General features: G+C 45.0%; 1 protein-coding gene across 1 annotated transcript in view; it reads left to right on the top strand.

Annotated features, from left to right (window-relative positions):
* The window catches only part of Ptgfrn (prostaglandin F2 receptor inhibitor), a 70107-nt gene that overhangs the window by 836 nt on the left and 41907 nt on the right, over window positions 1–27364 (top strand). The window lies entirely within an intron of this gene.

Raw genomic sequence — 27364 nt, 5'->3', positions numbered from 1 at the left:
TCTGAAGCTGGCTAGGCTCGGATTTTTATACAAAAACCCAAGAGCCCAGCTTTTCCAACTTTTCTACCTGTTACTTCCCTTGTTACTGCCCCTTTCTCTTTTACCCTCGGAAAACCCTTGGTGCCTCTCAGTGGTTTGGCCCAGTATCCCCTCACCCACTCAAGGAATCTTTCCTGGGCTCCCCCCCCCCCTCCATTTTCCATTCATTCCTTACACAGACACCATCTTCACGTAGATACACAGGGTGATCTTAACTAGCCACTTGATGTATTTATTTAGTGCCTGCCTTGGTTCAGGAAGGCAGATCCCCAAGTGTGGTTATATGCTTGGATCTCTGTGGCCAGTGTCATCTAGGACAAGCAGAATTCCAGACCTAGCCCTGGGTTCCCTTCCAAGCCCCTGCAGAAGATATATCTCAAGCTTTCTCAGAGCACGTGGTATGTGTTGTCTATCCCAGCCAGGCCTCAGCTGCAGAGAGGCTAAATTACTGCACTTCTGATGTCGTGAGGGTCCCAGTGGAGACCTCCCACCACCATTCCCCTTCTGCTGGCATTAGGACTGTACTGTCCTAGCCCCCATGAGTCCTGGCTGCCTGCAAACCAGCCTTTCTGGCTGCTACTATGGTAGTTCACCTCTGAGGGGTTTTCTGGAAATGACTCCCTTTAAGAACTCATCTAGACCCAATTCCCCAGCCACAGCCCATTTGCAGAAAACATCCAGTGGTCCTCTGTGGTGACTGATATTAGCTCCTTTAAACTTCCCCTGCTGGCACCTGTCCTTGTAAGTTGTGTATTTATTGTGCATTGATGGGGACAGTCCTCACCATTTAATTGACTTCTATGTCTGGGTCAAGCAGGGCCATGGCCTATGGTTGCACAGATTGCTCAGGGCACCACTCCTATCTGCTACTCACTTTGTGGTTTACGTGATTGACTCTCCCCAGAGCGGTCAGTTTGCAGGCTATGTATGGACCAGTTAAGAGGGTAGCGTGAGGTAGAAGTTTAAAAAGAATGCCCTTGGGGGGCTGGGGTTGTAGCTCTGTGCTTGTGTAGCTTTGCCAGGTTCTGGATTCCATCCTTCATATCAAACAAATAAAAAACCACAACCAACAGCCCAGGGCTGGGGGAAAGCACAGCTTGGGGAATCATGCATCCAACCTTGACGAGACTTAAAGAATTTTGGTTGCCCAGTGCAGATTTACCCATCAATTCTCTGAACCACTGATGTGCCAGCTACAAACTCTGCCCCTTGATAACCCCACTAGGTGCAGCTTCAGTCTGACCTCTGAGGCAGCTTCCTAGTGTAGCATCGTTTTCCACACACACTGAGTCTAGAAATGGAGTGTGTTTTGATAAGCAAGATGGTCTTCCCACTCGTCTTGCTGCTGGAATGGAATCGTGATGTTACTGCTACTTTTGTGGTGACTCTCCGAGGGCTCCACTGAACCCCAGCCCTTTGTTTTGTAGTTTTTCCCAAGCACAAGTTCAAGCTGTGTCTGTCCTTCTAAGTGAGCCCCACACCCCACTCATCCACACTGTGCTTTCCCAGTCGTAGCCAAGGCCTTGGAGGCTTCCCATGAAGACGACTTCCGACCCCTCGATTGACAGGTTTCCTCCAGCTCTCCTCTAAGGTCGCCATTTTTCCAACAGATGATTTCAGGCTCCCACCTGTGTGCATTGAGTTCTTGTGATTTTTCTCTCAGGAGCTGCCTCTTGTTGCTTTCTACTCTTTCTGCTTTAGAGATTTCATTCCAAGCACCGGGTTGCTACTCTTCGTGGGCTCCGTCGAGCCTTCTAACCCTCCTGCCCCCTCTCTTCCCTGTGCAGAGCCCTTTGCCCCTAAAGCTCACTTCCCCATGAGGCTTTCTCACTAAGCCCACCGACCAGTGGGCCAGACCCACTCAGTCCCACCCAGCAAGTGACCAAGTTTAGCCCCGCACTGAGTGGCTGGCTGGGCTGTGTAGACAGTGGTAAAAACAGTGTGAGCCCTGACCCCAGCTCAGCACTGGGGAGAAGCAGGAAGGAACGGGTCATTTTGACTTGGGGGCTGGAGTTGGTTTTGCCAAAGAGGTGACATTTGAGCTGAGCCTTGAGAATAATTAGAATTTTGGAAGGCTGGATAGAAGAGCGTCCGGGGCTCTGGGGAAAAGTATGAAGTGTGGGCGAGTGAAGTGCATCGCTCCTTCAGAAATGGCGCCCAAGTTGTTGCATGAGATGAGAGGAGGGGGAGGGGAGGAGATGTGGTGAGGTGGGGGTGTTAGGGGAGGTGTGGAGCGTCCGAGTTGTGAATTGTTGGCTCCAGGCAGCCTTTGTTTTATGTCCTGACTCCTGTTCATGACCCTGAACATCGTTGTCTGAGCCCAAGTCTTCCATCCCCACCTGACTGTCCTCCAGAGCAGGGCCCCATTGCTCTTGCTATCTCTCTGTTCTCTTAATATCAGGCTGTATAACACATAGGACGTGTTTGACTAACTGAGCACATCTAGATGGTATGTCTTGTTTTTACTTTATTATTTGTGGGAAGTAAGTAGCCATGAGAGTCATTATTAGATTCTCTAAATCTTTTTTAAAAATGCAAATCTGCTAAGATAGCTTTTAAATGACAAAAGTATCACACCTATATTTTCAAATTCAATTGCTGTAAAAGGGTATTATGCTAATTAGGTAGGCTAAACTGCCTTAATTGCACACTCCTGGCACAGTGGTTCAAACAATAGGCCCTTCCCTCCCTCCCCTACCCCCCTTCAACAGTGCAGTGCTTCTGAGGGAAAGTTTGGCTAGGCCCTTGTTTCACACAGTTCTCCGGTCCCTACGTTGGTGACCCTTCCCCTGGTTTTCAGGACCACTTTATTTGTCATCCTTACTTTTCCAGCCCCACAAAAGATGGAGACAGCTTGGATGTTATAATGGATACTTCATAGGCAAAGCTTGGAAGTGACATCATTTCTGTGTGTATTTCATTGGAGACGATTTAGTTCCGTGTCACAGTAGCTGCAAGGGAAGCTAGAGAACACAGCAGAACCTGCCAGCCATCTGCCAGCTACTGTGGAAAACAGAATGGTGGATTAGGGGTTTGGAGGCACCAAGGAGTCTCATGAGTGACACAAGATGTTAGTTTTTTTTTTTTTTTTTTTTTTTTTGTGGTACTAGAGAATGAACCTGAACCTTGTACACTCTACCACCGAGCCTTACCCTCAGCCTTGCTATTTTCTAGTGGCTTCTGTAAGGCCTCTGCACCTGGCAGGCACAGAGGAGCACCAGTAGCTATCACTTTGGAGTCAGGATCTGTCAATCATTCAAATCTTGGGAAAGGCTCAGTTATTTTCTTCTTATAGATGAGGAACTAGGTGCCCAGAATCGAGAAACAACTTGTTCAGTCCTAGCAGGATTCCATCCTGTCGGCGCTAAGGATCAGCTGACTGTTGTCTACTGTGCCCGAATGCTGCCCGTTGTTTGAGATTTAGGTGAAGAAAAGATGATCGTGGTTAGAATACAAAGCTGTAATTAAAAATAGGATCTGGGATGTGTGTGGGGCCCAGGTGCAATGCAGAAGGGAGTAATGGTGTCAGCATGCACCTCTCAGATGTGACAACCTGCAACCTTGCAGGTCCTCATTGCCTGCTCAGAGGAATGGGGCTCAAATGAAGCTTGCTGCTCCACGGGGCACTGCAGAAGGAGGAAGGCTCGCAGGAGAAACACTTATGAATCCCTCTAGCTTAAACAGCCTTTGAAGTGCTGTGGTCTTCAGAGATTTCTTGGCACTTATTTCAGTCTTGTTAACAGAATTCCTGTATCTGCCAAGCTGATTAATGCCTGCCCTGGCTATAATTATTCTTATTAGCCTGCTGGATAGGAGCGGTAGTTGTCAGTGATCTTCCTTACAAGGCAGTCAGGCTAGGCGGCTTTTATATGGCTATTTGGTTTTAGTGATGAGCTGCTGAGCTGATTTTTCTCCCTATAGATGAATCTATATGTATGGATTGGCGCTGCGTCTGGCAGTGAATAAAGTGTGGGCTTGTCTGTCGGAGTGTGTCTGTGTCTCACTTTATCAAATGAAGTTGGTGGAAGCTGTCAGGACCAGTTCATAGCTGTTTGGTTTAATTGCATTGGTTTCTTTAAGGCAGGGCTGCTAGGCCATTTGACTCTGCTTTGGGAAAATAACTCGAACTGGCAAAAAAATTCTAAATAATTTATCTTCTGGAAAAGGCGAAATGCTGGAGTTGGCAGAGTTGGTGGTGGTTTTTTTTTTTTTTTCCTTTAGATCTTGGGCTACCAACCCTGTCCCCAAACACATACACACACACACACACACACACACACACACAACTGTAGTCTTTGGGAGCAGACAAGGACCCAGTGGCAAATGCGTCACACACTGGCAGCGTGATTTCCAGGAGACAAGACAATGGAAGCGTGTGTTTATGTTCTTTGAATGTTTATTTCACTCTGTGTTCCCCAAGTGTTTGTGCTGGATGATGGAGTTGCTATGTGGCATGATTCAAGGTTTAAGTATTCCACGGCTCTACCTGCAGCTGTTTTACACCTTCGTGAGCAGCTGGAATATGGAAGCGTCGGTATCACTTGGAATGTTTCAGGGGACTGAGGGACTGTGCATTGGATGCTGCTGTCTTGGGTGAATCTGGCTGAGAACATTTAAAGAGTAGAATTGTGCTCACAGGTTCAAGGTTCATTGCAGAAGGCGTGCTGCCACGGAATCTGAATGACACAGAGGCACTTTGCAGCCGGATAGGTTACTTCTCAGACCTTAAAAGCCACCATGAGCCAAGAATATGTTGGAAAGGGCTCTTACTTGTTCTTGTTTAAAGCTGGAGTAGGCCAACACTTTGCAGCCTGTGGGCCAGGGTAAGGAATCCCTGCCAGTTTCATGAGGGTTGCAGGTATATCAGGATTCTGGTAGTGGGCCCTGGGAGCCCACAGTCAGAAGCTACCTTTAAGCCCTTGAGCCTGAGTATGCAGTGATAAAGGGCTAGCAGATTCCACTTTCACGTAGGGAGCCTCGACACTCCTGTCTCCGCCTCGGATGAGTGGTTTGAAGATGGAATCAGATTTGCTAGTGTCAGGCGGTAATCTCAGCTCTGGAGAGGCAGAAGCAGGAAGATTGAGAGTTCAAGGCTAGCCTAGGCTGTCTAGCAAGACTTTAGCGGGGGAGAAGAAAAGAAAACAAAGAAAGAAGTGGGGGAAAAGGAAGAAAGCAAGCAGCTAGTGACACACGCACAGTGTTCAGCTCATTTGTCCACTCAGCAGACCCCAAGCCAGTGTCATTTACGCAGGCATCGTGAGTACTGGGGATTCTGAAGTAAGCAGAACAGGGCAGATGCAACTCTACCCTGCATGGTGGCACAAGGTGTATTAGATGTGGGATTAGGACCTTCGCAGAAAGTGGGTGAAAGAGTTGGGTTGACAGCAGGTCAGAAGGGAAAGTTCTAGAAGTAGTCATCAGAGACAGGGTTGGGAAAAGAGCCAGCAGAGCATCCTATTGGAAACGAAGCAGAGCTGAGTGGGAGCTGGCTTGCTAAACAGGGAGTGGAGGCGGAAAGTGCTGCTGCAAACCAGAAGGATAAAGAGAGAAAAGTGTGGGCCTGGTGTGGAACTTCGTGGTGAACACAGCCCTCACAAGGTTGCCCTTGGGCTCGGGACACTAAAGTTTGTGTAGTAAAGGTGGTTTGAAAACAAGAGCTGAGGGGTAAGCAGGTAAGGAGGACATTCTTGATTCAGAGGCTGTGGCCGGCCTCCCCAAGGGGTGCCAAGTGGACCACTGTGGTACCTGTTCATTAGGATCCAGGAGACACCAGCATGTGGAAGAGCTGCCTGGGAAACAGGCTGGTGAGAGACTAAGCATGCCTGGGCCCTGGGTGGATGTCACAGAACAGGGACAGTGAGGTTGGAGGTCAGGGAGAGTCCCTGGCTTTACATGGTTCAAACAGAGATGAGGAGGTGCAGGCAAAGTTGGGGAGGAGTGCTGTAGTGTGGACTGTGGTCCCTGCAGTCCTCTCAGCATTTGCAGCTCTAGGATGTCCCCATAGTTCCCAGACACTGTAGGGAGAAGTTTTCTGTATGTCTCAATTCTTCTCTTCGTGTTTAGTTTCTGGGTGTTATCTAATGTCTGGATCAGTAGAGTTAACTTACTTCCAGAGGGCTATTTTTATGTGTTCTGAGTATGTGTGTGTGTGTGTGTGTATGTCTTTGTGTGTGTCTGTGTCTTGTCTGTGTCTGTGTCTCTTGTGTGTCTTGCTGGCCCACAAGCCCAAAGGGTCTGTCTGTCTTTACCACTCAGTACTGGGGTTACAAATGTGCATCACACCTGGCTTTTTACATGAGTGCTAGGAATCAAACCCAGGTCGTCTTAGTTGCATAGCAAGCACTTAGCTTACTGAGCCATTATCTCCCTTGAGTGGCTTTTTGAAAAATTATTTAAAAAAAAAAAAAAAAAGAAAAAGAAAGAAAGAAAGAAAGAAAGGAAAAGTGTTTGTGGTGGTGGGCATCCCACTTAAGGCTTTGTGTGCTCCACCACTGAGCAACCGGCTCAGCTCATCTCTTTTCTCTTTATAGTACCTAAGAAGGCTTCAGTCATTTGTGACAGACTCCCATTATGTTTTTAAAACTATACCTGCTACCCTTCCCATTTTACCCCAACTCCTGGTTGAAAATAACCTCCATGGAGAACAAATACTGGGTTACGCATTAGAACCAGCCCTCCTTTGAGCTCTGTCTCCTTAGACAGGTTTCTTTACTACTTTGAACCTCACTTTCCATCTCTGGGAAATGGGCAGAATTCCTCTCTTGTAGGATTGTCATCAGTGTAAAAAATTATCTTTAAAATGCAAACATTCCAGTGAGTGCATATGCATTTCTGGTGTGGCCTGGGACCACAGCAGTGCCTAGGCTCTCCTGATCCAGTCTAGTGTGCTGAGTCTGAGTCTGCATTTGAGCAGGGTTCCTAGGAGGATCAGATGCACACTAATGAATGGGGCGTTGTAGTCTGCAAGGAGGCTTAGCACACAGAATACATGGCAGCATGGCTTTCCCAGTGAGTGCTGAGGCAAGGGTCATGGCCAGAGACAGTGAGCACGGTGAGTTAGTGCTGGGCTTGCTGGATGTGGGAGGCATGAGTTAGCACTGAAGGAGGGGGTAGTGTGGGCATACGATGAAAGCTGCCAGCTTGGTTTTGTGTTTAATCCACCGAATTTGGCACGTAGGAAGAATGACATCATGCCTTTCCATGGAATGAGGTTAGAAGGATGGGGACCAAGGACTCAGAGCCTCAGAGAACATCACAGGGAAGGGTGGCCAAGGAGGTTAAATAGGACAGACAGGTGAATGAGACCTCAAGGCTTGATGACTCTGCAGAGGGCATTGAGGGTCCACAATCTATAATCTCTAACAGAAAATCTGTGGGGTGATAGATGGGACAGCCGGTTATCAAATAAGCATTTAACCAGACTGTTTTGGTCAGTTTAACACTAATACCAGACTAACTTTCTACTGTTTTGGTCAGTTTAGCACTAATACCAGACTAAGGTTGCCCTCAGGTTCTTCAGAGCCATGCGACTTCCTAGAAGCCTCAGTCCCTGGTCTAGAAGGGAACCAGTGAAAACTGCTGACTGTGTTACAGCCCCGGAGCAACCAGTTTAAGAGTTCTCTAGGAAACGCCTTCCCACCTTCTCTTGGTGTTTAGCTTATACCAGGCATTACACTTTCCAGGTATTGACTTGTTGAATAGGCTTTGTAACCATACCTGATTGGTCCTGTTCTTATCCCCACTGTTGGATGAAGTAACTGAGGCACCGTGAGATAAATTGCTCAGGGTCACACTGTAAGTGACCGAGCTGCTGAAACTCAAACTCACACATCATTCAGATGGATCTCTGCACTTGGGAAAGAGTTGATACAAGCAGCTAACATGTGCTCACAATCCTCTCACTGTTTTTTAAGACCAGAGCCTTGGATCCTGGCCTTATTCCTTCTCCTCACTTGTTTCTTGACCTTGAACAAATTGCTGAGTAGCTCTTAGCCCTCGTAATAAGGCTTAGTTTAGCTGGTTCTGAAAGGCTCCCCTTGCATCTCCAGACTTCTTTGAGCATGCTGACTCCTGCTGTGGGCCATATGGACCTCTTGGTTGGCCCTGGCCTTGCTGGCCCATTGCCATCTTCCCCAGCACTGCTCCGGTCTGCAGCCCATGCCTGGGTGGTGTTTCTCACTGGCTTGGGACTGGTCACTGTTTGGTGCCACCAAGGCTCTGGATATTGTTTGCTCATCTGTCTATGTATCAGCATCTACTCAGCCCGGCCCATTTCCTGTGCTGTGAAATGGGATCTCTTTCTAGGTTCTCTAGAGTTCTAGGGTGGTCATCGCCAGGCCAACTGGACTTTCAAACTGATTTCTAGGTTAAAAGAACAAAAGGGTAAATAAAACCCATATAGCATTTCAAAGTGGCTGATGCTTAACTGCCTTTTATTTGCTGGTGGTGGAAGTTTTGATTGAGGATATATGATGTTAGTAGGTTAGAATTGTGTGATTAAGTCTCAACCTTCAGAAATGTAACTTGTATTTTTTTTTTTTTAACCTTTATCCTTCGGGTCTCCTATGGAATCTGATGGATGGCTATGCCCTACAGGAGTGTGTTTGCACTTGTACCCGTTCCCAGTGGTGCCCTCTCCCTGTTTATCTCCCTTTCCTTCCCTCCCATACTGCTCTCTGCTTCCCTCCTCCTTCCCACCCATGCTGGCTTCAAATTGATGGTCTTGCTGCTTCAGCCTACCAAGTTCTAGGATTGCAAGCCTGTGTCACCATGTCCAGTACAGCAAGAAGGGATACTAAAATTTAGACGTGTCTAAACATTGACACTGTTTTGGATTTGACACCCTTCCTAAAGGGGTAGGAGAGTTCAAATTCTGACACATTTTCCTCCCACATGATCCTTAGTAGGCTAAGTGCGCACTGGTGTTTCCAGGGGATTTCCTTCTTCTTTGGTCTAAAAAGGGAAAGTTCAGGGTGTTGCTGGGTACCATCCCACTGAGGGATGCAACCTAGAAAGCTTGTGAAATACTGGTAGAAACCTGTGCTTCTGACCTATGGCTTAGAGGACTGGCTGTTGCAAGTCCTCCCTGGATGCTTTGAGTTGCATGCAGCTAAGTTCAGTGCTATCCCACTTACCTTGTATGCTGATGTCGACTAAGAGATATCCCTTTAGGGGTAAACTCTTGCTACTTTGCACTGTTCTAGAGCTGATGCTGTGGGCCCTGCTTTCTAAATACAGTGGTTCCCTGGATGACCAGGAGCAGCATCAGACTTGGTGTCGATCCAGGGTGTTGCCTCTTAGCTTATGTTGCAATGAAGAGTTTCTTTTTAAAAAGAGCACTTGGCACAGCTATTCGTTTTTCCATTTTCTGAAAGCTGGAACATCCAAATGTTTTTTTATTTATTAGAAGACATTACAGTCTGTCATCCTTGATTGAGAAATCCATACTGTAAATCCAAGTTATGACGATGATGCCTGACCCAGGGCCGGGTACATGGCGGGTACTTTGTCATATTAGTCAGTGGGAACGGCCGTGGCTCTAGAAGAAACAGATGATTTGTGCCTGACTGCCAGCCTCCTTTGCAATACAAGGCATTCCTGCTTTCCCTCAGCAGCACCGGGGAATATTTACCACGTTCCGACACTGTGACACATAACAAAGGAATTAAGAAAGGCAGTCCCAAGAAGAAATGGAGCCATTTGTAACTAAACAGAGGGGTGGATCCTTCCTGCTTTTAAGGATCTGAGTGAATGCATTATTAGATGGCTGTGCATATAGGGCTGTAGAATTAAAGGGTTACATCTGGGACCAGGAGCTGTTATCATGGGAAATGTTCACAGAGCAGGTGGGCCAGCGAGTGTCAAGGTGTAAGAAAATGACCGCGGGAGATGAACATGTCCAGCCTGACATCCCATTTAGGGATTAGCTGACTTAAGCTGGGAAAGTAGGAGTCTTCAAGGGGCTGTGGATATTAAATTCTGGGAAGGGGAGTGTGTGGAGAGGAAGACTGTGTGCAAAGTCACCCTGAAAGGTGCTGGCAGCAATGTCAGCGCCTACAGAGCAGCTCTAGCCACGTGCACACACTGCATGTGAAGCCTTCTGGGACTTCCAGGAAGCAAGGCTGTTAAATGAAGGTGATAAGTCAGGCCATACGCCTATTTTTGGTTGTTTCTTACAAGGAAAACAGCTCACCAAACAATTACTGATGTTCCCCTTAGGTCGTTTAACACAGTGTTTCTTCAAAGGACTATCACCCAGAGAAGAGACACAGATAAGTTTTAGAGGAAGGGTGGGATGTGTGTGGGTTTTCTGCGGAAACAAGGTTTACATAGTCATGTAGCTTATTCATTGGAGTCCCAATTTAATAACCATTTATTCCCACAAACAGGTTTATCTGAAACATCAGGATGAGTCCCAGAAAGTGCTTGGTACATCAGTAATGGGGAAGTTCCTCTCTTCAGTCATCCCTGGAGGGTCACAGAGGCAAGGGAGGGTTTTTGTTCATCTCGGTGTGTAGCAGCATGAGTCATTGTATGGTTAGATTTACTTCTATGATTAGAGAGCGTGTGTGGGATATGTGCATATCATATAGTATTTATATGGTACACATACACACATATACATGTGCACATACACCACATACATACTGTACATGCACATTACAACTTACATGCACACACATCACACATGCATACACATGCACACACCATACATGCACACATACCACATATGCACACACCACACACATACACACATACCACACACAGCACATGCACATACAACACACACAACATACATGTACACACATGCATACACACCACACACATGTACACACATGCATACCCACACAGTGAGAAAGTCTCTGTCCTTCCTGTGGGATGTCTCTCTTCTTCTCTTGGCAGCTTGTGTGTAAGACACACCACTCACAGATTCTCAGTATTGTCCCTTTACTGTCCCCACCCCTTCCTCCCTTTGTGGGGTTGGTATAGCCTGTCCCATTGTACAACAGCATCTGCTCCCCCCACACGCCCCCAAGACTCCTCCTAGTGTTCACAGTGAAGAAAACAGACCTCCTTCACCCCAGTACTTGTTTCTAGCACCTTGTGGCTGGATTGTTCCCAACCACAGACCGTCTGCTTGTCATCACTGTTGTAGCAGGCAGCCAGCTCTGAGGCACGTCTCAGGGTAGGACAGCGAAACTGCTGCCTGAAGCCCATGCCACGTCTCACTGTCTGCCTCTCAAGCCATTACTTGTTATCTACCCTGTGCCAGAGTCATTATTCTAGAACCTGGGGCACATTAAGGACATAGACTCGGTCCCTTGATTCCATAGCTGACAAACCTGTTTGACATCAATAGGAGGAGAGTTGGCCTTGGAGAAATGTCCAATGATTGTTAAAGACTGAAAGTTAGGAGCGTTTAAGGAGGTTGGAGAGCATTCTGCCACTGCAGGTAGAGGAGCTTTGGAGAAAGGTATATGAAGGCAGGTGTGCTTCTTTGTTCATTGGTGTCACTGCCAGGGTCACCCAGCCTCTGTGTGCCTTTCTAAAGGCTTTAGTGGTGTGTATAGAGAGAGAGCCTTTCATTAAGGCTCTGAAGCACCTGCCTGTTACTACTGAAGAGAGGAGCACTGTGACATCTTGGGAGCTGGTGTTGAGAATATGGAGACTGGCAGGCTGTCACTTGCTGTGCTGCTTGCAGCTCATCTCATTGACTTTGCCAGGTGCCACACTTGCTCCAGACATGTGCCCTTCACTTTCTGTGAGGAGCTCGGCCAAGAGCTTGGTTGAGGGACTGTTTCTAAAATTGATGAGATTAAGTATCCCTGTTAACTCACCAGGATGAGGGCCCAAAGGTTTATGATGCTTTTGAGACTCCAGGATCTTATGGAGTGAGAAGTGGTCGCAGGTACCGGCATCATCAAGCTGGGCTGGGGATTGGGTGTGCAGGAAGCCATCTGTCCCTCCAGTGAGGGAGACTGACAGCCTGGAATGCTGATGGATGGGCTAGCCCTCTGCAGACACCGTTGGAAAGCTGCCTGGGTGGGCACTGAGGTTTCAGAAGTGTGGACTCATTTGAGCTCATTAGGTCTTGAAATTCAGTAGGTTTTGTCTGGCTGAGAGGGCGTGGGTTTTCCAAGCAGATGGAAGAATGCAGGCAAAGAAATACACTGGTTTGTAAGTGCTTGTTGGCTGTTTTATTTTCTGTTAGTTTTTTTTTTTTTTTTAAAGCACATGATAAATCCTAGCCTGGCCTCAAACTTATGATCCTTTTTTTATCGACCTCCCAAGTGCTGGGATTACAGGTATGTGCCACCCCACCCTCTCCTGAAATGGCTTTGAATGAATAAAGAAAACTTGCAGCTGGAGTAAAGGATGACTTGAATGGGAGGGTGTGTGTTGCAAGCAGTTGAGCAGAGCCGTGCATGTTGTCCAACACCAAATCGTAAACTTAAAGTATACTATTTATTTATTTTTCTTTGTTTTATGTAACTTGATCACATGGTTCCCCAGATTGGACTTTATTGAGGTCATTCTCTATAAAAAGGTTGGGCATGCCTATATCTGGAGTTTTTACATAGAAAAGGCTGAGTCTTGGGAAAATGTCACCTGATTAAGAGTGTCACGTGATAGAGTTGAACACAATTGGTTTTGTTTGTTTTTCAGGCTGTGACTTCCCTGAAATGCTTTAGGTCCCTCTGTTTCTTTAATTACTTCATGTTTTTCTTGTTGTAGGGTCACCCCCACCCCCTGACTGTGCTGTACCTCTGTCCTGTCCATAGGCCAATAGGGGACCTATCAATTCCTATTGCTCTACACACAGTGGGTCTACACAAAGAATTTGTGAATGCAAGGCAATTTCATTCCTGTCTCATTAATGTCTATCTTTTCTAGCCACACAAACCCAGAATCTTCCCATCTGATTCCTTGCATGACAAAGGCTCACACTCAGCTCCTTAACTGAGCCTTATCAGGGAAGCTGGGATGGACTCCACTCCACCCTCAGTACCTTTGAACTTCAAGAACAGGTTGAGGAGGGACACACAAGTCAGAGGAAGAGGAGTGACTGGCTTAAGAAACAGTAATACAAAATCTAACCAGGTAGGGAGTTGGGGAGTGTTACCCCAGATTCAGCTCAGGCATCTTTCATGCCCATTTGCGAGTTTCAGCCTGATGCTATCCTCTGTTCTCTTTAAATGTGTAGCTCAGAGAGGACCAGGTGTTCACACAGAACTTGGCAGGCAATGCTGGCCCGTTTGTAGGTGGAGAGGATTGAGGGTGGCTGAATAGCGAGGGATGCTAGGCAGAGCCTGGGCCTCTAGCAGCTGTTAATTTTATAGAATATGCTGAAGTAATCCTTGTGGATAGCTAGTGCCTCAGCTTTGTCTGTGGTCCATGGTCAGAGAGTCACTTTAATCATCTTGTGTTTATTGGATTATTCTGTCTAGTCAACGGTACAGATTGCCTCAAGGTGGTGTTTTTGCATCTCCTTAAAAAAAAAAATTGTCACTTGGTCACAGGACTTTTTTCAATCTCAGTTCCCTTATTTAATCCTCTCCTGGGTGAGTATTGAATCCTGTGAGCATAGTTTACAGACTATAGAGAGCAGTGCTGTAACTGTCCAGTGGTTCTGGTTGGTACCAAGTCCTTAAGGGCATTGATTGAACATTTGGTTTGCTCAGTTAGGTTAAGTTCTAGCAGGAAGGTGGAGTTACTATGAATATTATGGGATAGGAGTTAGGTTTCATACAACTACCAGAAGAGCTGAAGAAGTGAAGTTGAAGGAGAGTCAGTTGGTCAGGAGCCAGTCACTGATTGGCCTTCCTGTGCTTGGATGGGTGGGCAAGATGAAGACTGGAGGAACCAGGAACAAGCAGTTGGAGTCTCCAGAGACTGTTGTGGGATCTGAAGGATATCTACCTCATTGTTTACTTCTGTGCTGGCATCCAAGTGCCCAGTGGTCTTGGGGGAGGGATCATGGAGTCAGTCCATAAAAGCAACATCTGGCAAGAGAGAAGAGACAAAGAACAAGGACAAGCTGGGCTCAAGGGCACTTCTGCTCTGTCCCCCTTCTTTAAACTTGAGGACCTCCAGAGCAGAAGGCCCTTGGCTTGTCTCCTACCTCCCAAATCTTCTGTGACGTTCTGTCTTGTCCAGAGTTACAGGGAGAGGATGATTCTGGAGAATGTAGATTGTGCTCAGCCAAGTCGACACACTCTAAACCCCACAGTTTCATAATGTAGCATTAAAGATCTATGCCTTCAGCCTATCACAGTCTCTCAAAGGCCCCAGAACTGGAAGCACTGTCAGGTTGAGTTCAGTTAGCTGATGGTCCACCAGCCTGTGTGTGAGTTGTGACCTGAGAGTCTGTTTCTCAGCTCTTCATCTCTGACAGTCTTCTGTACCATCATTGTTTGTTATGCAGGAGGTAATGGTTATTCAAGGCAGAGGAAGCATTGGCTGGAAAGAACCCATTAGTTCTTGTTCAGGTGGATACAAGCCTGTTTTCTCCCTTGTGACCCAGGGAACATCATGTAAAGGCTAAGAGATGTCTGGATATAAATGGCTACAGAGGACTGCAGGCCTGGGGGCTATCACATAAAGATAGTTGAGAGAATCTGGTTTCACTCTCTGGACCACCCTTCTTCACCCCTGTGGCCTGTTAGTTATACTATCCCTTCAGCTGCATAATGGACATTTCAATCTGTCTGAACCTCACAGGTTTTCTCTAGAGCACTTGTTCTCAACCTGTGGGTCTTAACCCCTTTAGGGGTTTTATATCAGATACACTGCATATCCGATATTTACATTATGATTCAGAACAATAGCAAAATTACGGTTATGAAACAACAACGAAATAATTTTATGGTTGGGGGTCACCGCAGTGTGAGGAGCTGTATCAAAGAGCTGCAGCATCAGGAAGATTACAGTTTACTGTTTCCTTTGGAAAATGGTTTTTACTGGCTATTAGCTTCCCAAACCCTTGAACGCAGCTGCCACCTCTGGCTTTGACTCTCGTTTCCCTTCCCTGTTATTCAGTAGAGGAGAGGGCCCGGAGTAATCCATGGGCTGCCACGTCTGCTCTGGGTACCCACTCTGCATGGAGATCTTTGTTGAGGCCACTCACCTTCTGTGTCTCTGTTCAGCCTTCCCTTTACCTTACTGTTTCTCAAAGATGCAGCTAGAATAATGACCCTGCATGAAGCCTGCTTCTCTGAGGCCTGTGGAGGGGGAGTGCTTGCTTCTTGTAGCCTCACATCACTTGTTAGCATTTTGTTATACTGTTCCCCCTCAAGATGCCTGGCACACTTCATGTGCCTGTGGCCTAGCATGGTGTTCCTTGCACTGCAGTTGTTTATTGAATTAATAATTCATATTTGTCCAGTGTATCTTAATACACTGGTCATTTTCTTGTCCTGAGGAGATGCCCAACAAGAAGCGATTGAAAGAGAGGACGGGATTATTTGTGCTCATGGATTCGGTCAACATGGTCTGGTCCTTGGTAGAGGGTGGCAGGCAGGTCATTCCATGTCGGCAAGAGTGTGTACATCTGGTGCTCTTCACCATCTCACTTCTTGGTAGAACAGGAAGTAGAGAGCAGATGGGATGTAGAACCAGACTGTACTTCCAGCTAGACTCCACCTCTTAAAAAGATTCCACAAACACAAAACCACCATATGGAGACTTAAGTGTTCAAATACATGAGCCTGTTGGACACATTGTATTCTAGGAGACATTATATGTTACAATCACATGAGCCTGTTAGATACATTGTATTACAGAAGACATTGTATGTTACAATCACATGAGCCTGTTGGATACATTGTATTACAGAAGACATTGTATGTTACAATCACATGAGCCTGTTGGATACATTGTATTACAGAAGACATTGTATGTTACAATCACATGAGCCTGTTGGATACATTGTATTACAGAAGACATTGTATGTTACAATCACATGAGCCTGTTGGATACATTGTATTACAGAAGACATTGTATGTTACAATCACATGAGCCTGTTGGATACATTGTATTACAGAAGACATTGTATGTCCCAGTCACAGCAGTGAGCTCTTCACTGAACTGCTTTTTAGGATGTTTTGAGACAGGGTTTCTCTGTGTAGCCCTGGCTGTCCTGGAACTCCATCTGTAGACCAGGCTGGCCTCGAACTCAGAGATCTGCCTGCCTCAAGCCTTCCGAGTGCTGAGATGAAAGGCGTGCATAGTTGATGCCACTGCCATCACCCAGTGGCACTTAACTGAACTTTTTTTTTTTTTAAAGCCCATTCTAGTAGAACCATATTTGCTTTGGGATGGCATTCTTGAAGTACTGCCATGTGTGACTTTATTTCACATTCTCTGTTGGCTGTAACTTGTTTAATGTGTACACATGGCATTCCCATCACCGAGGGACTGTCTGGTTGAGCATTGGCATGCTCCCCTGATGCCAGAGCTCTCAGGGGCAGACTTAGGCAGACAAAAGTTTTTAATTTGTTGAGGCAGGAACTCTAGTAGAGGCATTCACTGTAAGGTTTGCTTCTGTGTGTGGTCATCTCCAGCTCACATGAGGACTAGGAGGTCTTTCTAGGACTCCATGGGCACCTGGTCTCCTGTACTGGCTGGGCTTTTTCAGTGTCTTTGATAACCGAAGCACCACGAGATCTTTATTTCAGGGCCCAGTTTTGCCTGTACCACTGTCATCGTAGCAGCTGATACATATCTTACAAATGGCTCCAATCTGAAAGCCAGATGATAAAAATTTGAGCAATAATAGGAACAGATTGCAAGACTGCTTTGTAGCTAGGCCACACTCTGCAGGTCTTGATTTAGAATAATGTTCATGATAACCTGAAAAATAAAATTATTTCCCCTGGCTATCAGGGGGAGGTGGAAAAGGATCAATAAATAAAGTTTGGTCTTTATTGTCTCATTTCTCTTAATGATTCCAGCGTTTGCCGGTAGAACTTACTGCCGAGCGCATTGCGAGTGTAGTCGTTTACTTTGAAAGCCTTGCCCTGCGTTTCCTGCCTCTCCTCAGCTACTCCTGATCCAGGCAGGGATCATGAAGGCTTCTAATTACTTTCTGGAGTATTCTAAAGGGAGGGAGATGGTAATCTGGAGTCAGCTCTCCATTGTTAACCATCTGCTGATCACGTTAGCTGTGTGTGTGTGTGTGTGTGTGTGTGTGTTGGTATCACTTTCAGGTTTTTTTTTGTATTGTGTTATGTGGGTGCCCCTGGAGTCCAGAAAAGGGAGTCAGATGCCCTGGAGGTAGAGGGACAGGTGCTTCTGAGCTACCCACCTTGAGTATTGGGAACCAAACTCCAGTCCTGCAAGACCAGTAGGTAACCACTGAGCAGAGTCTCTGACCCCCTGGAATCATTTTTTTTTTTTATTTCATCTTTTAAAGCTTTATTTTTTTATTGGTTATTTTCTTTATTTACATTTCAAATGTTATCCCCCCTCACAGTTTCCCCTTCACAAGCCCCCTATCCCTTCCTCCCTCCCCTGCCTCTATGAGGGTGCTCCCCCACCTGCCCACCCACTCCTGCCTCAGCAGCCTAGTGTTCCCCAATTCTGGGTCATAAAGTCTCCACAAGACCAAGGGGCTCCCTTCCCAGTGATGTCAGATAAGGCAATCCTGTGCTACATATCTAGCTGGAGCCATGGGTACCCCTGTGTACTCGTTGATTGATCCCATACCAACTGATGCAGAGCATCCAAGTAATAAGCCTCCTCTTTTTTTTTTTTTTTTTTTTACAATTCTCAGAACAAGTTTTATTATCAGGGAAAAAAAAATTCCCCCCCCCAGGGGGCTGACATTTTTTTTTAAAGATGTTGGTTCTAACAACTTTTCTTTTTTTTCCCCCCTTTTTAAAATTGGTTGTAATATTTACATTTCAGATTTTACCCCTAACCCCACTTCCTCCCAAAACCCAGAAACCCCCCATCCCATCCCCCTCCTCATGTTTCTATGAGGCAGTGACCGCACCTACTCCCCCAACTATCCCCTCCCCACCTTCACATTCCCCTTCACTCTGTGTTTATTTTTTAATGGGACCAAGAAGCTCCTCTTCCACCTATGCCTGATAAGGCCATCCTCCCCTAAATATACCTCTGGAGTCTTGGGTCCCTCCCTATGTGTTCCCTGGCTGGTGGTTTAGACCCTGGGGGGCTCTGGTTTTTGGTATTGTTGCTTCCCTGGAATCATTTTAACAAGCCTCTTTTACCGTCTCTCACCTGTCTACTTATTACAACTCTATTTCTTCACGGCTCGGTTTTCTGTTGCTTTCTTGCCTACCTTCTTCATATTGCCACTGGGGAATATGAAATATTTCAGAAGGAATTTCCAGCTGTTTTTCTCCTTTTCTCAGAGCAGACAGACTCAACAGAGACAGAACCGACCTAGCTTGGGGTTGTATGATAGCTCAGTGCATAAGCTACCAGGCGGGGGACTCAGTCTCTCACTTAAGCTGGCCCAACCCTCTTCAGGCCAACTTTTCAGGCTTCCTCTTAATTTGTGGTAGGCTAGGAACCTACCTGCTGGTGTGTTTGCTGGACCAGAAGTCTTACAAACAGTGCCCCGCTCAGAGCATGGCTATCAGGGACACATAATATGCTCTTAATAAATCAGACAGAATATATTTCAGACTAAATACCTGAGCGATGCTCTGGTGATTTTGGGTGGAAGATATTTTTCTGTTTCTTCCCCAATTTGTTATCTTCTCTGTCCTCAACTCCCATTATTTTGTTTGTTTGGTGTTGTTTGAGATAGGATCTCATGAAGACCAGGATGGCTTCTAATCGTCCTGCCTTCACCTCTCAAGTGCTGTGATTTCAGATGCGCACCACTCCAGGCTCAGCCTTTCATCTTTGTGGTTACCATAGAGATTAAAACACATATCATTACACATTTAACCGGTAACTGTTTCAGCCAAATTTACTTTTAGCTGAATTAATGCAGAAAAGTTGAAATTTGCCTAAGTTTTTAATTTTGCTTGAATTTTGTAAACTATTTAATTAAATGTACGCTTTATTTAATTATTTAAGTTTAATTAAAGTTGCTAAAAACAAATCCTGTCCATTGTTGACTTCTCAGTGTCTAAATTGCATTTCATTTATTTTGAACGGTGTATGTATGTGAGCACACAAAGTCAGAGGACATCTTACCGAAGTCAGTTTCCAGCTAACTCAGGCCATCAGCATCAGCAGCAAGTGTCTCTGCCCACTGACCCCACTCTTCTTACTACTTGTATATTTCCACTATGTATATAGACTGCATGTATATGTTTATGCATATATGTATATTGAACCCAAAAGATGTCACTGATACTACAGCAAGACTGGCTGAATTTCTGTAGTGCCACCCACACAGTTGTTTCTGTCTTTTTGCCTGCTTGTGTTTTCATGGTTTCAAGATGAACCAGCTCTCTCTGTCTGAAGAACTCCACTTAGTGTTTCTTCTTGATGCCAATTAATTATCTTTTCCTTGTGGTGAATTGGTTGTTGAAAGCATATTTATTTTGCTTTCCACTTAAAAGTACCCCATCCCCCTTCCCTAGGATGGCAGTTACTTTTTTAAAAAACCACTTTAAGGCTGCCATTCCGTGGTTTTACGAGCATCGTTTCTGTTGAATGTCAGTTATCGGTTGTGCTATGACTTCCTTCTTTGCCTCTCAGCAGTTTTACTGAGCTGCACTCCAGTATTTGTCCTGGCTGTGATATATAATGTAGCTTGTTTTTGAAACATAGTTCAGTTTAAGAAAAATATCAGCCATTATCTCTTCAAGAATTTAGTTTCTCTCTCACACCTTCTGGGACTCTAGCACAAACATTTGTAACCTTTTTATTGTGCCCCTTGTATTTCTCCTCCTCCTTTGCATGTTTTTATCCACTTACTGGATGCTTTTATGCTACAACTAATCTGCTAACACAGCCACTTAGTGAATCCTTAATATTAGTTATTGTATTTTTTATTTCTAGAATTTAGATTTCCATTTTAATAGATTCCAGTTTAGTAGGTAACAATCCTCTTTGCTACTTCTTTAATGGATCATGGTTGTTTTAATATCCATGTCTGGGAACGCCAATATCTCCGTCCCTTTGGCTCGGTCTCTAGTGTGCGTTTTCTCCCTTTTAATTTAGCTATTTGGTTCTGTCATCTTATTTTTAAACTTTAAAACTTTTAAACTTTTGTTTATTACTTTCTCCATTCATGCATGTGCATGTGTATGTGCAAGTGTCCTCGGAGGCCAGAAGAAGCTGTAAGATCCTCCAGAGCTGGAGTCAAAGGTGATTTTGAGCTTCCCAAAGTGGATGCTGGGAACTGAGCTCCCTTCACAAGATCAGTCCACACTCTTGACCACCAAACATCTTTCCAGCTCATTGTTTTTTGTTTTGTTTTTTTGTTTGTTTGTTTGTTTGTTTTGAAACAGGGTTTCTCTTTATAGCCCTGGCTGTCCTGGAACTCTACATGTAGACCAGGCTGGCCTCAAACTCAGAAATCCACCTGTCTCTGCCTCCCAAGTGCTGGGATCAAAGGTGTGTGCCACCACTGCCCAGCCAGCTCATTGTTTTAATTTAATCTTTGTGGTAATAGGGATTGATCCTGGGGATCCTTGCACTTACCAGGCAAGTGCTCTTCTGTGGAGCAGTCTCTCTGGTCATGGTTCTAGTGTTGTGATTGTCCCATAAGCAGTAGTTGAACATGGAGAAGCTGTTCTCTCCCTGGATGATCTCATCTTCTGACCAAGAAGATATGCTTTTTTCCTGATGCACCTGTAGATCAAGAAACTTCACATTCTCCAGTGAGTAACTTGTATGCATAGTCTTGCTAGTTCTAGTTCCATTTCCAGCTTTGTTTTTGATCCAAGAGCATGGCCTTTCCAGGCTTACAGCTAAAAGATTTAGCTGCCTTGCTTTGTGAACTCAGAATTTTAGTGTTGGTGTCCTCCTCCTGTGAGGATGTTTTAAAAATGCTTGTGCGCTTGTTAAACTATTTGTAGTTCGAAGCAGGATCTTACTCTATTGCCCAGGCTGACCTGGAAGTCTCAGTGCTGGCCTCAAACTCTCCAGGATCCTCCGACTTCAGCCTCCTTAGTGCTGGGATTATAGGTGTGGTTTAACTCGGTAGTTTTTCTTTTGTGTTTAACATCCCAGCAATTTGCCCTGCCCTCGGATATGTCTCTTCGAGATATCCATTGTGTGAAGACAAGCCCAGTGTCATATCTGCCAGGGTCGAGTCTCAGCTGGTCCCCACCCCCAAGTTGATTTTCAGCTCTCCAGATTAGCCCTCACTGTGTTCATGAACTTGAGAGTTAAATTTCTTGGCCCTGTGAGGTGTTCGAAGCTCTGTGTTTGGATGTACGTTTTGTGACCTAAACCACTTGAGAACTGGCAAACTTGTCAAGAGCAGAGACCTGGGACTTCATTGGGTTCACATGACTCTGATTCATCCCTCATGGAGGCATTGATCTAGGCTGTTTTAACCTGATCACCGTGCTGCTTCTCAAAGGTAGCTGTCTGATCCACACCAGTCGATTATAGAGAAACAGTCTCCTATGAGGGGAAATCAGTTACCCACCTTTTAGATCTATGCCTAATTTATCTCCCCCAAATATTCGAGAGAACTTACAATGAAATACACAGACAAGTGCAAAGAGAACCATAAATTAAGATAAAAGGCTAAGCTCACAAGGCTGCATGGAAAGTAAAAAGGAAGGAAATACTTATTTGCAGTTTTTGCTACATGATTTTCATAGTTGAATGTCATATCTAATACTGATGTTTCTTGAAGCCAGAGTACAAAAAGAAATATGAATTTTATATCTTGGGAAGGGGGGAGGATTTACAGGTTGGAATAGTAACAGATGAAGTTAGCTGCAGTTGTATTAAATAATTTTTTCCCTGTAGACTTAAGAAAAAAATTAAATAAACTATTCACTGCTCTAATTGGGGACCTGGTAGAACAGATCCTAAAAAAATGAGACAGACTGAAGTCTCATGCAGTAGCTAACTTTATTTAGAGCATCAGACAATTTATACATGGAATCACATGAATAAAATGTATCAGGACAGGCTGCACGTGGCAAAAACATGTTTTCCTGTAGAGGCATATAACTAATAACAGCAAGCAATAACAAGTAATCTGAAATAAACCCACTCCTTTTGATACACTGGGAAGAGCACAAAAATGGATTCCAAGAACAATCCCATGTTTTGAAGAAACCGAGGTCACAAGACTCTTGTTTTCTTGGAGTTTTGTCATAAGCATTCAGATTTCCCCTCACGTGACTCTGTTCTTAGACTGTGTTCCACCAAGAATCCAAAGTGAATGGGTGCGGAGGCCGGATGGTTTTGAGGTATCCCAAGCTGAGTAGGCTGTCACAGCAAGTGCAGGGCTCTTAGCAACAGTGATTGGCAGTAGCTCATTTGGTGTAGAAGCCTTCTTCATCCCCTTTTATGTGCCCTTTTTATGCCTTGAAGATTTAAAGTGTTCAGAAACCCAGAAGGTCAAAGATACCTGTGTTGGTTGTGTTTTGTGGAATAGGATAGTACAGTTGTTTAATAGATTTGGTCTTTTTTTTTTTTTTTTTTTTTTTTAAATTGTGGTTCTATTTGTGTGGGTTATTAAACTAGATTTTAGTGGCTTTTTATTAGGTGGATTTTTGTAATGCAGTATGATAATTTTTCTGAGGCAGATGCCTCTGTAGTCTAGCCTAACTTGGCTATGTAGCTGAGGATCTTGAGCTTCTCATCCCCCTGCGTACAGGCTCAGTTTATGCAGTGCTGGGGGAGAGCCCAGTACTTCACGCATGTTAAACAAGTGCTCTCCCAAGTAACTCCCAGTAGTACTTTAAAGTTAGTGGAGAAATGGTTTCCAACAGGCTGGGTAACACAAGCACTTACTCCCAACATTCAGGAGTCTGAGGACATTGAGTTTGAGGCCAGCCTGGACTATAAAACAAACGACACAAAACTTTAAACTAAAGGGCTTTCATATAAAGGTTTCTTTTATTGACCCCTAGGAACAAATAAAACCTTTATTTTTTAAAGTAGTTTTTTAAAAGTAAAAACCATTTTATTTATTACTCCTGTGTGTCCTCCTGCCTGTGTCAGGCATGTGTGCCTCAGCATGTGGGTGGAGGTCAGAGGACAACTTGTAGAGTGGCTTTCCACCTTCCACCTTTGCATGCCTTTTGGAGATGGAGCAGGGTGGCTGGGCTGGCACAGAAAGTACCCCTTAGCCACTGAGTCACCTCACTGGCCCCAAATTGTTCCTTATAAAAGGCATTTTTATGCAGAGTTATGGTAACATTGTCTAGGCTCAGAAACAATTAGGACTCTTAATTTGAAGCACTGGTAGTACTTGGAAACCCAGAGGGAATTTGTCTTCCCCTCTTTCCCTCAGTCATCAGCTGTTACCAAAGGTTGTGACAAAAATTGGCAAGTGTGGCTCTGCAGATACTCTACTTGATTTGAGAGTTGCATATGCTCTCCCTTTTACAAGTTCTATTTATTTTTAAGTATCGTTTGCCGCTGTTTTACAATATTAAGGGGAATCTGTACTAAATACCAGATTGCTGCTGACAAGTTGAAATTCTGCTACTGAAGTCTTAAATCTCCCTTTGCTCGGATGAGAGGACACCCCGAGCAGGACACTGCTCAGACTCATAGGTTTCCAGATGAGAATTTGCTCTTTCAAGCACCTGCTTCCACTGGCTTGGTTCCCCATGACACTGTAACACTTGTATAGGTTACAGTAGAATTCGAAGAAGGAGTACCTGAGTGATCCTGTGGGAAAGAGGTGCTTCACAGAGGGGAGATGGTACTGAAGCCTCCTCTGAGCAAGAGGATTGTTGGGAAGGAATGCTGGCCAAAGGAGACAATGAAGCAGAGGCACCTAGGCACCTCAGGACATGGTGGCATTTCCGGAAAGGAAGGTAGTTTGTTTTTGTTGAAGTAAAAGCATTAGTGGAGATGATGTTAGGGAATGAAGCCAGAGTGGTAGCCATAGGCCAGGTCATGAAGAACCTTGTGTGTCTTCCATTTGATAGATACTTATTGGATGGCTTGTGAACCAGGCTCTGCAGTAGATACACAATGGTCACGGCTCATAATGGGAAGAGATAGATGGTTAATAATAATGATGATGCTCTATGAGTACATATAAGATACAGTAATGACCACTGGTAAGAGGAAGTTTTGAGGTCAATAAAAATGGGAGGTAGGGGACCAGGAAAGGTTGGTTAAAGAACCAGTAGAGTGAATGATCTCCAGTGTTCGGGCCTGAAATGATATGCAAGTGCCCTGAGGTTTGAGCTGGAGAGACAAGACAGCTCAGTGGATAAGTGCTCTTGCAAAGTATCTGAAGATGTTCAGGTCTCAGCAACCATGTTAGGTCTCATCCAAGGGCATTTGATGTGTCTATCCTCCATGGGTACCTGCATTCATGTGCGCACGCATACACACACACACACACACACTCATACATACATATGCATAATTTTCGAAAACTTGTTTTAAAAGCCTCAAGTTAGACTGGCTCTTGCCTGTTTAAGGAAATCTTAAGAGTTAAGTGTGGTTGAGTATCACGGGGGGGGGGGGGGAGGGAGAGAGAGAGAGAGAGAGAGAGAGAGAGAGAGAGAGAGAAAGAAAATGAGAGAATATAGAGTCCAGAAAACAAAGTAAGGATTTAGAGGTGAAGTGGGGAATGACTGGAGAATTTGGGGCTGAGGAAAGTGTAATCTACTGTATGGTTTTGAAAGGTTGCATCGTAGTGGATAGAAAGCCAAGAAACCAATGAGGGAGTTATTGCAGAATGGTGGTGAAAAATGGCAGCTTGGACCAGGGTGGCCACAGTATAGGGGGCTGGCTTACTGGGAGAAGTATTTGCCATATGTGATAAGCATCCATTGAAGAATTCTGATCCATAGGACCGGGGAGATGGCTCAGTGGTTACGAGCAATGGCTGCTCTTCTGGAGGACCTGGGGTTGATTCCTAGCAACTACATGCCATTTCACAACTGTATAACTGCAGTTCCAGGGAATCCAGCACCTAATTCTGGCCTGTACAGGCACCAGGCATGCATATAGCATATAGATAGACTTCTAGATATATAAATACTGATACACAAAATAAAAAATAAACAAATCTTGAAAATATTCTGATCTGTGGAATGACAGGATTTGTGTGTTTAAAAAAATTAAAAATGAGACGAGAGGATTCTGGTAGCCATGTGGGAAAAAGCTTGGAGAATTGAGATAATGAGCTGGATTCATTTCCAAAACTCCAGTCACCAGGAATAAAGACAGAAACCTCAGAAGGAAAGTAGGCCCCGGCCTCTAGGCCTTGGAGACATTTTGCCAAGGGATAGAAATATGAAATATTTACATATTTGGAAATTCTCTTGTGAGCCTTGCAAGGTGAATGGTTATCGTCAAGTTTGTTCTAGAGTATCCCACCTCAAACATTACCTGAGACCCTCACCATGTGCCAGGCACTGTTGTAAGTACTTGTACTGGTTCATCTGAACTTTACCACAGCCTAGGCGTGAGGGATGGAACACAGTGTTGATCATGGTCACATTTTTTTCTTTGTATACATGTTCATGTTTAGGAGTTTGCATGTATTCAGGTGTGCCTGCATGTGTGTGCATGTAAGTGTGGAGGCTATAGGTATACATGGAATATTCTCCTTAGTGGCTTTCTACCTTTTGGGGGTTAAGGTCTGTCACCAATTAGCTAGACTGAAGCTGACCAGCAAACCTCTGGAATCCACCTTTATCTGTCTGCCTCACCCCACCACACTAGGTTACACTTGTCCAAGACCATTCAAAACTTTGTAGGCACTGTGTATCTGAACTCAGATCCCCATGCTTGAGTGACAGGTACTTCATTGACTGAGCCATCTCCCCAGGTGCTCTGGTTCCCACTTTATAGAGATTGAAACTTGGGCAAAGGGCTCAGTGGTTCTCTGAAGGTCACTGCTGTGCTGTGGTCACAGGAAAGTTAGCATTGGAGATCCCGAATTGTCTGCTAGTCTCTAAAATTAAGTAAAGAATTGATTGCTTGTTTCCATTTTGAGCAGTGGTGATCACGGCTGTAGAGGGTTGGTCACTGTGGGTAGACAGATATTTTATTTCAAAACTCTTTTGAGTTACAAGAGATGGAAATTAGCTTTAAAAATATGAGGGCCAATTGCAAGAAACTGCCATATCCAGCAGAAGAAAGGCATGTGCATACATGGGTGCACATGTTGGAGTGTGTAGGAAATGCTATAGAAGGCTTGGCTGTACCCAGAGAGTCACGTGCTGTTCTTTGCTTCTGTCTGAATGTTCACCCAGACCTGCTGTTCTGTAAGTAGCTGCCTTATATGGTCAGGAGTGCTGCCCAGTGGCAACTAGACAGTGAATCCTCTATATAGTACCTGAGTCTACCAGGAGCAAAAGTATCTTTAGGAGAAGCTGAAAATATCCAGAGTGAATTGTGATCTCCCTGACCTTTGCCCAAGTCTCCATTCCTAGGATCTGAGGTTCAAGGTCAGCCGAGTCTGCTCCAAATAGTGATTGAGGCCATGGGTGGTGTCTGTTGTCACTGAGTTGCGGCTGGAAAAAGACAGCCTGTTTTATGGCGTCATTCAGCAGGGCTTGGCGTTATTCTCCCATGCTCTGTGCAAGGATACGTAATTGCCCCATTCTTCTGTCTTTACCAACTTTTACATTTTTCCTTCTGATTTTTAAAAAGTTCTTCAGTGGAGCTGAAGAGATGGCTCAGAGGTTAAGAGCATTGGCTGCTCTTCCAGAGGTCCTGAGTTCAATTCCCAGCAACCACATGATGGCTTCTGACTATCTGTAAAGGGATCTGATATCCTTTTCTAGTGTGTCTGAAGGCAGCTACAGTGTACTTATATATAATAAATAAATAATTCTTAAGGAAAAAAGTTCTTCAGTAATTTCATACGTGTATACAGATGTATTTAGAGCATGCGTAGGCCCCCTACTCCCCACTTCTTGCTTCTCCAGGTTTTTGAGATAGGGTTTTGCTATGTGAAGGAGCTGCCAACTCTTAGACTCAAATGGTCTTTGACTTCTTGAGTAGCTGGAGTTATAAGCATATAATACTTCATTTCCTTAGTCAATCAGTCTATGTATGTATGTATCTATTATCTATATCTATCTGTCTGTCTCTGTCTATCTGTCTTTTATTTTCAGTGCTGGGGTGGAGCCCTGGGCCTCACATATACGAGGCAGGTACTCTGTGTGCCATCCCCAGCCCTACATTATTTGATTTTTAAGGACAGTGGTGTGAAGATGTTTTGGGC

This window comes from Arvicanthis niloticus, chromosome 4, assembly GCF_011762505.2.
Source record: "Arvicanthis niloticus isolate mArvNil1 chromosome 4, mArvNil1.pat.X, whole genome shotgun sequence".
Taxonomy (NCBI): domain Eukaryota; kingdom Metazoa; phylum Chordata; class Mammalia; order Rodentia; family Muridae; genus Arvicanthis; species Arvicanthis niloticus.
The sequence above is the reverse complement of the archived record's forward strand: the minus strand, read 5'-3'. Positions and strand labels throughout refer to the sequence as shown.